Raw genomic sequence first — 12,500 nt, 5'->3', positions numbered from 1 at the left:
TGTGATGAGTAAAATGAAAGATGCACACGATAATTTTAGCTTAAACCATGCCGGAAAGTCGACTTCACGTCGTGCATCGGTACAAAGTTATTCAAGGGGCAAAATAAATTCACGAGAGTAGGTCCGATTACCGCTGGATCAGACGACGATTGTAACTTGTTGGATACGAATGTATCCGATGTATGTACGTCGTCCGTCTCAGATCTGTAGTAAGTGGGCCTACCCAAGATGCACACGATAATTTTAGCTTAAACCATGCCGAAAAGTCGACTTCACGTCGTGCATCGGTACAAAATTATTCAAGGGGCAAAATAAATTCACGAGAGTAGGTCCGATTACCGCTGGATCAGACGACGATCGTAACTTGTTGGATACAAATGTATCCGATGTATGTACGTCGTCCCTCTCTGATCTACGGTACGTGGACCGACCCAAGATGCACACGATAATTTTAGCTGACTTCATGCCGAAAAGTCGGTTCACGTCATGCATCGGTATCTTAAATCGCGCCGTAAAGTCGTTCACGTCATGCATCGGTATCTTAAATCGAGCCGAAAAGTCGGCTCACGTCATGCATCGGCGTCTTTTTTTTGTGCCACCGATGCATGACGTGAACGACCCTAGGGCGCGATTTAAAGCCATACCGATGCATGACGTGAACGACTTTTCGGCTCGATTTAAGATACCGATGCATGACGTGAACGACTTTACGGCGCGATTTAAGATACCGATGCATGACGTGAACGACTTTACGGCGCGATTTAAGATACCGATGCATGACGTGAACGACTTTACGGCGCGATTTAAAGCTATACCGATGCATGACGTAAACAAGATCACACCGATGCAGCACGTTAACATTAAAGCCCGCCTAATCCGATCGATGGAGGCCGTCTCGAGTGTCCAACTTGCTCACAAGAGCCGAGAAACAAACCGATGCATCACGTAGACAAGATCGTACCGAATGTTAACACAATCCAGAAGGAAATAATCTTAGATGAATATCGATTCTGATTATTGATTTTTCTTTCGCGATATTGATAGAAGACATCTGAATGAATTTCGAATTAATTCCGAAATCAAAAAAATATTTTCAATAAATTTTTTTTTCTAGAGTACCTCGGTCTTTTCTATTTTTTTCCAAGTTTCGTACGTCAATCAACATACATCCCAGAAAAAATCATCTCTCTAACTATCCTGGTTCAAAAGTTGTATCGGAACATTTCACGTCGAAAAAGAACATAGGCGAAAAAGGACGTGAACATTATTCCTTATAAAAACCAAACCCGACCATGGATTTTGATTCTGATTGTTGATTATCGCTATTAGAACACATTAGGAGGCAACCAAATCAAATTTGAGAAAATTCCACGATCAGAAAATTTTTTTCGAAAAAAAAAAAAAAATTCGAGGACACCTCGGTCATGGCAAGTTATTTTCCACAATCCATTCCCCAATCGACGTACATCACAGAAAAAATCATCTCTCTAACTATCCTGGTTCAAAAGTTGTATCGGAACATTTTCACGTCGAAAATATATCTCTAAGTCCAGACCGATGCACCACGTAATCTCGGGCAGACCGATGCACAACGTAAATGACGATCGGGACCGGGGCGATCGGTCGTATCTGACACCGCCGGCTCGGTTCTAACATCGTCAATGAGTCGGGGTTGAAAAAAAGGACGTGAACATTTTTCCTTATAAAAATCAAACCCGATCATGGATTTTGATTCTGATTGTTGATTATCGCTATTAGAACATATAAGGAGGCAACCAAATCAAATTTGAGAAAATTCCACGATCAGAAAATTTTTTTCGAAAAAAAAAAAAAATCGTAATCACCTCGGTCATGGCGAGTTATTTTCCGTATTTCATTCCACAATCAACGTACAACATAGAAGAAATCATCTCTCTAACTATCCTGGTTCAAAAGTTGTATCGGAACATTTCACGTCGTAATATCTCGCCAAGTCCAGACCTCGGCGATAGGTAGTATCTGACACCGTCCGCTCGGGACTGACATCGACTTGGACTCGGGCTGATGATGGGGAGGCGTTTAAGGACGTGAACATTTTTCCTTATAAAAATTAAAGTCGACAATGAATATTGATTCTGATTACTGATTTACGCTTTAAAAACACATTAGAAGGCAACCAAATCGAATTTGAGGAAATTCCACGATCAGAAAATTTTTTTCGAAAAAAAAAAAAATCCGAAAAATATTTTTCGATTCCTATTACTGATTTACTCTTTTAGAACACATTAGGAGGCAACCAAATCAAATTTGAGAAAATTCCACAATCAGAAAATTTTTTTCGAAAAAAAAAAAAATTCGAGGACACCTCGGTCATGGCAAGTTATTTTCCACAATCCATTCCCCAATCGACGTACATCACAGAAAAAATCATCTCTCTAACTATCCTGGTTCAAAAGTTGTATCGGAACATTTTCACGTCGAAAATATATCTCTAAGTCCAGACCGATGCACAACGTAAACTAGGGCTGAACCGATGCACCACGTAATATCGGGCAGACCGATGCAGAACGTAAACTCGATCATACCGATGCTTCACGTAATCTCGATCTTACCGATGCACCACGTAAACAAGGGCAGACCGATGCAGAACGTAAAGTAGATCTTACCGATGCACCCCGTAATCTCGATCTTACCGATGCACCACGTAATCTCCATCTTACCGATGCACCACGTGAACTGGATCTTACCGATGCAGAACGTGAATTGGATCTTACCGATGCACCACGTAAACTCGATCATACCGATGCACCACGTAATCTCGGGCAGACCGATGCACAACGTGAATGACGATCGGGACCGGGGCGATCGGTCGTATCTGACACCGCCGGCTCGGTTCTAACATCGTCAATGAGTCGGGGTTGAAAAAAAGGACGTGAACATTTTTCCTTATAAAAATCAAACCCGATCATGGATTTTGATTCTGATTGTTGATTATCGCTATTAGAACATATAAGGAGGCAACCAAATCAAATTTGAGAAAATTCCACGATCAGAAAATTTTTTTCGAAAAAAAAAAAAAAATCGTAATCACCTCGGTCATGGCGAGTTATTTTCCGTATTTCATTCCACAATCAACGTACAACATAGAAGAAATCATCTCTCTAACTATCCTGGTTCAAAAGTTGTATCGGAACATTTCACGTCGTAATATCTCGCCAAGTCCAGACCTCGGCGATAGGTAGTATCTGACACCGTCCGCTCGGGACTGACATCGACTTGGACTCGGGCTGATGATGGGGAGGCGTTTAAGGACGTGAACATTTTTCCTTATAAAAATTAAAGTCGACAATGAATATTGATTCTGATTACTGATTTACGCTTTAAAAACACATTAGAAGGCAACCAAATCGAATTTGAGGAAATTCCACGATCAGAAAATTTTTTTCGAAAAAAAAAAAAATCCGAAAAATATTTTTCGATTCCTATTACTGATTTACTCTTTTAGAACACATTAGGAGGCAACCAAATCAAATTTGAGAAAATTCCACAATCAGAAAATTTTTTTCGAAAAAAAAAAAAATTCGAGGACACCTCGGTCATGGCAAGTTATTTTCCACAATCCATTCCCCAATCGACGTACATCACAGAAAAAATCATCTCTCTAACTATCCTGGTTCAAAAGTTGTATCGGAACATTTTCACGTCGAAAATATATCTCTAAGTCCAGACCGATGCACAACGTAAACTAGGGCTGAACCGATGCACCACGTAATATCGGGCAGACCGATGCAGAACGTAAACTCGATCATACCGATGCTTCACGTAATCTCGATCTTACCGATGCACCACGTAAACAAGGGCAGACCGATGCAGAACGTAAAGTAGATCTTACCGATGCACCACGTAATCTCGATCTTACCGATGCACCACGTAATCTCCATCTTACCGATGCACCACGTGAACTGGATCTTACCGATGCAGAACGTGAATTGGATCTTACCGATGCACCACGTAAACTCGATCATACCGATGCACCACGTAATCTCGGGCAGACCGATGCACAACGTAAATGACGATCGGGACCGGGGCGATCGGTCGTATCTGACACCGCCGGCTCGGTTCTAACATCGTCAATGAGTCGGGGTTGAAAAAAAGGACGTGAACATTTTTCCTTATAAAAATCAAACCCGATCATGGATTTTGATTCTGATTGTTGATTATCGCTATTAGAACATATAAGGAGGCAACCAAATCAAATTTGAGAAAATTCCACGATCAGAAAATTTTTTTCGAAAAAAAAAAAAAAATCGTAATCACCTCGGTCATGGCGAGTTATTTTCCGTATTTCATTCCACAATCAACGTACAACATAGAAGAAATCATCTCTCTAACTATCCTGGTTCAAAAGTTGTATCGGAACATTTCACGTCGTAATATCTCGCCAAGTCCAGACCTCGGCGATAGGTAGTATCTGACACCGTCCGCTCGGGACTGACATCGACTTGGACTCGGGCTGATGATGGGGAGGCGTTTAAGGACGTGAACATTTTTCCTTATAAAAATTAAAGTCGACAATGAATATTGATTCTGATTACTGATTTACGCTTTAAAAACACATTAGAAGGCAACCAAATCGAATTTGAGGAAATTCCACGATCAGAAAATTTTTTTCGAAAAAAAAAAAAATCCGAAAAATATTTTTCGATTCCTATTACTGATTTACTCTTTTAGAACACATTAGGAGGCAACCAAATCAAATTTGAGAAAATTCCACAATCAGAAAATTTTTTTCGAAAAAAAAAAAAATTCGAGGACACCTCGGTCATGGCAAGTTATTTTCCACAATCCATTCCCCAATCGACGTACATCACAGAAAAAATCATCTCTCTAACTATCCTGGTTCAAAAGTTGTATCGGAACATTTTCACGTCGAAAATATATCTCTAAGTCCAGACCGATGCACAACGTAAACTAGGGCTGAACCGATGCACCACGTAATATCGGGCAGACCGATGCAGAACGTAAACTCGATCATACCGATGCTTCACGTAATCTCGATCTTACCGATGCACCACGTAAACAAGGGCAGACCGATGCAGAACGTAAAGTAGATCTTACCGATGCACCACGTAATCTCGATCTTACCGATGCACCACGTAATCTCCATCTTACCGATGCACCACGTGAACTGGATCTTACCGATGCAGAACGTGAATTGGATCTTACCGATGCACCACGTAAACTCGATCTTACCGATGCACCACGTAATCTCAATCTTACCGATGCACCACGTGAACTGGATCTTACCGATGCAGAACGTGAATTGGATCTTACCGATGCACCACGTAAACTCGATCATACCGATGCACCACGTAATCTCGGGCAGACCGATGCACAACGTAAATGACGATCGGGACCGGGGCGATCGGTCGTATCTGACACCGCCGGCTCGGTTCTAACATCGTCAATGAGTCGGGGTTGAAAAAAAGGACGTGAACATTTTTCCTTATAAAAATCAAACCCGATCATGGATTTTGATTCTGATTGTTGATTATCGCTATTAGAACATATAAGGAGGCAACCAAATCAAATTTGAGAAAATTCCACGATCAGAAAATTTTTTTCGAAAAAAAAAAAAAAATCGTAATCACCTCGGTCATGGCGAGTTATTTTCCGTATTTCATTCCACAATCAACGTACAACATAGAAGAAATCATCTCTCTAACTATCCTGGTTCAAAAGTTGTATCGGAACATTTCACGTCGTAATATCTCGCCAAGTCCAGACCTCGGCGATAGGTAGTATCTGACACCGTCCGCTCGGGACTGACATCGACTTGGACTCGGGCTGATGATGGGGAGGCGTTTAAGGACGTGAACATTTTTCCTTATAAAAATTAAAGTCTACAATGAATATTGATTCTGATTACTGATTTACGCTTTAAAAACACATTAGAAGGCAACCAAATCGAATTTGAGGAAATTCCACGATCAGAAAATTTTTTTCGAAAAAAAAAAAAATCCGAAAAATATTTTTCGATTCCTATTACTGATTTACTCTTTTAGAACACATTAGGAGGCAACCAAATCAAATTTGAGAAAATTCCACAATCAGAAAATTTTTTTCGAAAAAAAAAAAAATTCGAGGACACCTCGGTCATGGCAAGTTATTTTCCACAATCCATTCCCCAATCGACGTACATCACAGAAAAAATCATCTCTCTAACTATCCTGGTTCAAAAGTTGTATCGGAACATTTTCACGTCGAAAATATATCTCTAAGTCCAGACCGATGCACAACGTAAACTAGGGCTGAACCGATGCACCACGTAATATCGGGCAGACCGATGCAGAACGTAAACTCGATCATACCGATGCTTCACGTAATCTCGATCTTACCGATGCACCACGTAAACAAGGGCAGACCGATGCAGAACGTAAAGTAGATCTTACCGATGCACCACGTAATCTCGATCTTACCGATGCACCACGTAATCTCCATCTTACCGATGCACCACGTGAACTGGATCTTACCGATGCAGAACGTGAATTGGATCTTACCGATGCACCACGTAAACTCGATCTTACCGATGCACCACGTAATCTCAATCTTACCGATGCACCACGTGAACTGGATCTTACCGATGCAGAACGTGAATTGGATCTTACCGATGCACCACGTAAACTCGATCTTACCGATGCACCACGTAATCTCGATCTCACCGATGCACCACGTGAACTGGATCTTACCGATGCAGAACGTGAATTGGATCTTACCGATGCACCACGTAAACTCGATCTTACCGATGCACCACGTAATCTCGATCTTACCGATGCACCACGTAATCTCAATCTTACCGATGCATCACGTAATCTCGATCTTACCGATGCAGAACGTAAACTCGATCATACCGATGCACCACGTTATCTCGGCAGACCGATGCAGAACGTAAAAAAAAAGCTTACAGCACGCGGTGTTCCCAAGCGGTCACCCATCCAAGTACTAACCGCGCCCGACGCTGCTTGGCTTCAGTGTTCTGACGAGAACTGGCAATTTCAGCGTGGTATGGCCGTAAACAACATATATTGCGATATTTTCTATGATATCTCACTTTTTGGGAGCGGAAAGGACGTGAACGTTTTTCCTCATAAAAAATGAAATAACTTTTGGATATTAATTCTGATTGTTGATTTAAGCTTTAAGAACACATTAGGACATATCTCAATGAAATTTGAGGGATTTCCGAAATCGAAAAATATTTTTCGAAAAAAAAAAAAAATCCCAGAAGACCTCGGTCATCTCAAGTTTATTTCCATATTCTATTACACAATCAACGTACATCACAAAAGGAACCATCTCTCTAACTATCACAGTTAAATTTTTGTATCGGAACATTTCACGTCGGAATATCTCGCTAAGTCCAGACCGGGGAGATCGGTCGCATCTGACACCGTCCGCTCCGGTCTAACATCGTCTTGGAGTCGGGGTAACGATGGAGAGGCGTTTAAGGACGTGAACATTTTTCCTTATAAAAATTAAAGTCGACAATGAATATTGATTCTGATTACTGATTTACTCTTTTAGAACACATTAGAAGGCAACGCAATCAGATTTGAGGAAATTTCAAGATCAGAAAATTTTTTTCGAAAAAAAAAAAAATTCAAGAACACCTGGGTCATGGCAAGTTATTTCCCACAATCCATTCCACAATCAACGTACAACATAGAAGAAATCATCTCTCTAACTATCCTGGTTCAAAAGTTGTATCGGAACATTTCACGTCGAAATACCTCGCCAAGTCCAGACCTCGGCGATAGGTAGTATCTGACACCGTCCGCTCGGGACTGACATCGACTTGGACTCGGGCTGATGATGGGGAGGCGTTTAAGGACGTGAACATTTTTCCTTATAAAAATTAAAGTCGACAATGAATATTGATTCTGATTACTGATTTACGCTTTAAAAACACATTAGAAGGCAACCAAATCGAATTTGAGGAAATTCCACGATCAGAAAATTTTTTTCGAAAAAAAAAAAAATCCGAAAAATATTTTTCGATTCCTATTACTGATTTACTCTTTTAGAACACATTAGGAGGCAACCAAATCAAATTTGAGAAAATTCCACAATCAGAAAATTTTTTTCGAAAAAAAAAAAAATTCGAGGACACCTCGGTCATGGCAAGTTATTTTCCACAATCCATTCCCCAATCGACGTACATCACAGAAAAAATCATCTCTCTAACTATCCTGGTTCAAAAGTTGTATCGGAACATTTTCACGTCGAAAATATATCTCTAAGTCCAGACCGATGCACAACGTAAACTAGGGCTGAACCGATGCACCACGTAATATCGGGCAGACCGATGCAGAACGTAAACTCGATCATACCGATGCTTCACGTAATCTCGATCTTACCGATGCACCACGTAAACAAGGGCAGACCGATGCAGAACGTAAAGTAGATCTTACCGATGCACCACGTAATCTCGATCTTACCGATGCACCACGTAATCTCCATCTTACCGATGCACCACGTGAACTGGATCTTACCGATGCAGAACGTGAATTGGATCTTACCGATGCACCACGTAAACTCGATCTTACCGATGCACCACGTAATCTCAATCTTACCGATGCACCACGTGAACTGGATCTTACCGATGCAGAACGTGAATTGGATCTTACCGATGCACCACGTAAACTCGATCATACCGATGCACCACGTAATCTCGGGCAGACCGATGCACAACGTAAATGACGATCGGGACCGGGGCGATCGGTCGTATCTGACACCGCCGGCTCGGTTCTAACATCGTCAATGAGTCGGGGTTGAAAAAAAGGACGTGAACATTTTTCCTTATAAAAATCAAACCCGATCATGGATTTTGATTCTGATTGTTGATTATCGCTATTAGAACATATAAGGAGGCAACCAAATCAAATTTGAGAAAATTCCACGATCAGAAAATTTTTTTCGAAAAAAAAAAAAAAATCGTAATCACCTCGGTCATGGCGAGTTATTTTCCGTATTTCATTCCACAATCAACGTACAACATAGAAGAAATCATCTCTCTAACTATCCTGGTTCAAAAGTTGTATCGGAACATTTCACGTCGTAATATCTCGCCAAGTCCAGACCTCGGCGATAGGTAGTATCTGACACCGTCCGCTCGGGACTGACATCGACTTGGACTCGGGCTGATGATGGGGAGGCGTTTAAGGACGTGAACATTTTTCCTTATAAAAATTAAAGTCGACAATGAATATTGATTCTGATTACTGATTTACGCTTTAAAAACACATTAGAAGGCAACCAAATCGAATTTGAGGAAATTCCACGATCAGAAAATTTTTTTCGAAAAAAAAAAAAATCCGAAAAATATTTTTCGATTCCTATTACTGATTTACTCTTTTAGAACACATTAGGAGGCAACCAAATCAAATTTGAGAAAATTCCACAATCAGAAAATTTTTTTCGAAAAAAAAAAAAATTCGAGGACACCTCGGTCATGGCAAGTTATTTTCCACAATCCATTCCCCAATCGACGTACATCACAGAAAAAATCATCTCTCTAACTATCCTGGTTCAAAAGTTGTATCGGAACATTTTCACGTCGAAAATATATCTCTAAGTCCAGACCGATGCACAACGTAAACTAGGGCTGAACCGATGCACCACGTAATATCGGGCAGACCGATGCAGAACGTAAACTCGATCATACCGATGCTTCACGTAATCTCGATCTTACCGATGCACCACGTAAACAAGGGCAGACCGATGCAGAACGTAAAGTAGATCTTACCGATGCACCACGTAATCTCGATCTTACCGATGCACCACGTAATCTCCATCTTACCGATGCACCACGTGAACTGGATCTTACCGATGCAGAACGTGAATTGGATCTTACCGATGCACCACGTAAACTCGATCTTACCGATGCACCACGTAATCTCAATCTTACCGATGCACCACGTGAACTGGATCTTACCGATGCAGAACGTGAATTGGATCTTACCGATGCACCACGTAAACTCGATCTTACCGATGCACCACGTAATCTCAATCTCACCGATGCACCACGTGAACTGGATCTTACCGATGCAGAACGTGAATTGGATCTTACCGATGCACCACGTAAACTCGATCTTACCGATGCACCACGTAATCTCGATCTTACCGATGCACCACGTAATCTCAATCTTACCGATGCATCACGTAATCTCGATCTTACCGATGCAGAACGTAAACTCGATCATACCGATGCACCACGTTATCTCGGCAGACCGATGCAGAACGTAAAAAAAAAGCTTACAGCACGCGGTGTTCCCAAGCGGTCACCCATCCAAGTACTAACCGCGCCCGACGCTGCTTGGCTTCAGTGTTCTGACGAGAACTGGCAATTTCAGCGTGGTATGGCCGTAAACAACATATATTGCGATATTTTCTATGATATCTCACTTTTTGGGAGCGGAAAGGACGTGAACGTTTTTCCTCATAAAAAATGAAATAACTTTTGGATATTAATTCTGATTGTTGATTTAAGCTTTAAGAACACATTAGGACATATCTCAATGAAATTTGAGGGATTTCCGAAATCGAAAAATATTTTTCGAAAAAAAAAAAAAATCCCAGAAGACCTCGGTCATCTCAAGTTTATTTCCATATTCTATTACACAATCAACGTACATCACAAAAGGAACCATCTCTCTAACTATCACAGTTAAATTTTTGTATCGGAACATTTCACGTCGGAATATCTCGCTAAGTCCAGACCGGGGAGATCGGTCGCATTTGACACCGTCCGCTCCGGTCTAACATCGTCTTGGAGTCGGGGTAACGATGGAGAGGCGTTTAAGGACGTGAACATTTTTCCTTATAAAAATTAAAGTCGACAATGAATATTGATTCTGATTACTGATTTACTCTTTTAGAACACATTAGAAGGCAACGCAATCAGATTTGAGGAAATTTCAAGATCAGAAAATTTTTTTCGAAAAAAAAAAAAATTCAAGAACACCTGGGTCATGGCAAGTTATTTCCCACAATCCATTCCACAATCAACGTACAACATAGAAGAAATCATCTCTCTAACTATCCTGGTTCAAAAGTTGTATCGGAACATTTCACGTCGAAATACCTCGCCAAGTCCAGACCGGGGCGATAGGTAGTATCTGACACCGTCCGCTCGGGACTGACATCGACTTGGACTCGGGCTAATGATGGGGAGGCGTTTAAGGACGTGAACATTTTTCCTTATAAAAATTAAAGTCGACAATGAATATTGATTCTGATTACTGATTTACGCTTTAAAAACACATTAGAAGGCAACCAAATCAAATTTGAGGAAATTCCAAAATCAGAAAATTTTTTTTCAAAAAAAAAAAAATCCGAAAAATATTTTTCGATTCTGATTACTGATTTACTCTTTTAGAACACATTAGAAGGCAACGAAATCAAATTTGAGTAAAATCCAAAATCAGAAAATATTTTTCGAAAAAAAAAAAAAATTCGAGAACACCTCGGTCATGGCAAGTTATTTCCCACAATCCATTCCCCAATCAACGTACATCCCAGAAAAAATCATCTCTCTAACTATCCTGGTTCAAAAGTTGTATCGGAACATTTTCACGTCGAAAATATATCTCTAAGTCCAGACCGATGCAGAACGTAAACTCGATCATACCGATGCTTCACGTAATCTCGATCTTACCGATGCACAACGTAAACTAGATCACACCGATGCAGAACGTAAACTCGATCTCACCGATGCACCACGTGAACTGGATCTTACCGATGCAGAACGTGAATTGGATCTTACCGATGCACCACGTAAACTCGATCTTACCGATGCACCACGTAATCTCGATCTTACCGATGCACCACGTGAACTGGATCTTACCGATGCAGAACGTGAACTCGATCTTACCGATGCACCACGTAAACTAGGGCTGACCGATGCATCACGTAAACGACGATCGAGAGGCGCGAAAGGACGTGAACGTTTTTCATTATAAAAATTGAAATAAATGATAAATAATGATTCTGATTGTTGATTATCGTTTTTAATATGCATTAGTAGGCAACCAAATGAAATTTGAGGAAATTCCGATAACAGAAAATTTTTTCGAAAAAAAAAAAAATTCATGAAATCCTCGGTCATCGCAAAATATTTACCATATTCTGTTCGATAATCAACGTATATTTAAGAAGGAATCATATCTGTATCTATCTTGGTTCAAATTTTGTATCGGAACATTTTGACCAAAGTCCGAGCTTCGGCCGAAACAGACACCGCTGACCTGGCCTATCGATCGACCGAGAGTCGGGGATAGAGCGTAAGTGTTGTCTGGAGGGGAACCCTGTGCTCTCCTGACATATATAGGGAAGGTGGTCGCGTTGGGCGATGCAGAACGTTTGGATCGGGAATTATATTTTTGGTTCAGCTATTGGAATATGGTTTATTGTTGGTATATATTGGCGAAATAACGTTCTTACTGACTGGGGATATTCATAAA

General features: G+C 40.7%; 2 non-coding genes across 2 annotated transcripts; both read right to left on the bottom strand.

The window, feature by feature from the left end:
• Positions 1-6,937: 6,937 nt before the first annotated feature.
• Positions 6,938-7,056, bottom strand: LOC123687649. Its single transcript, XR_006749364.1, has one exon. It is a non-coding gene; the product is annotated as a 5S ribosomal RNA (ribosomal RNA).
• Positions 7,057-10,290: 3,234 nt separating this feature from the next.
• On the bottom strand, positions 10,291-10,409 carry LOC123687637. Its single transcript, XR_006749353.1, has one exon. It is a non-coding gene; the product is annotated as a 5S ribosomal RNA (ribosomal RNA).
• Positions 10,410-12,500: the final 2,091 nt, after the last annotated feature.

The sequence above is a fragment of the Harmonia axyridis genome, chromosome X (genome assembly GCF_914767665.1).
Source record: "Harmonia axyridis chromosome X, icHarAxyr1.1, whole genome shotgun sequence".
Classification (NCBI taxonomy): Eukaryota; Metazoa; Arthropoda; class Insecta; order Coleoptera; family Coccinellidae; genus Harmonia; species Harmonia axyridis.
The sequence above is the reverse complement of the archived record's forward strand: the minus strand, read 5'-3'. Positions and strand labels throughout refer to the sequence as shown.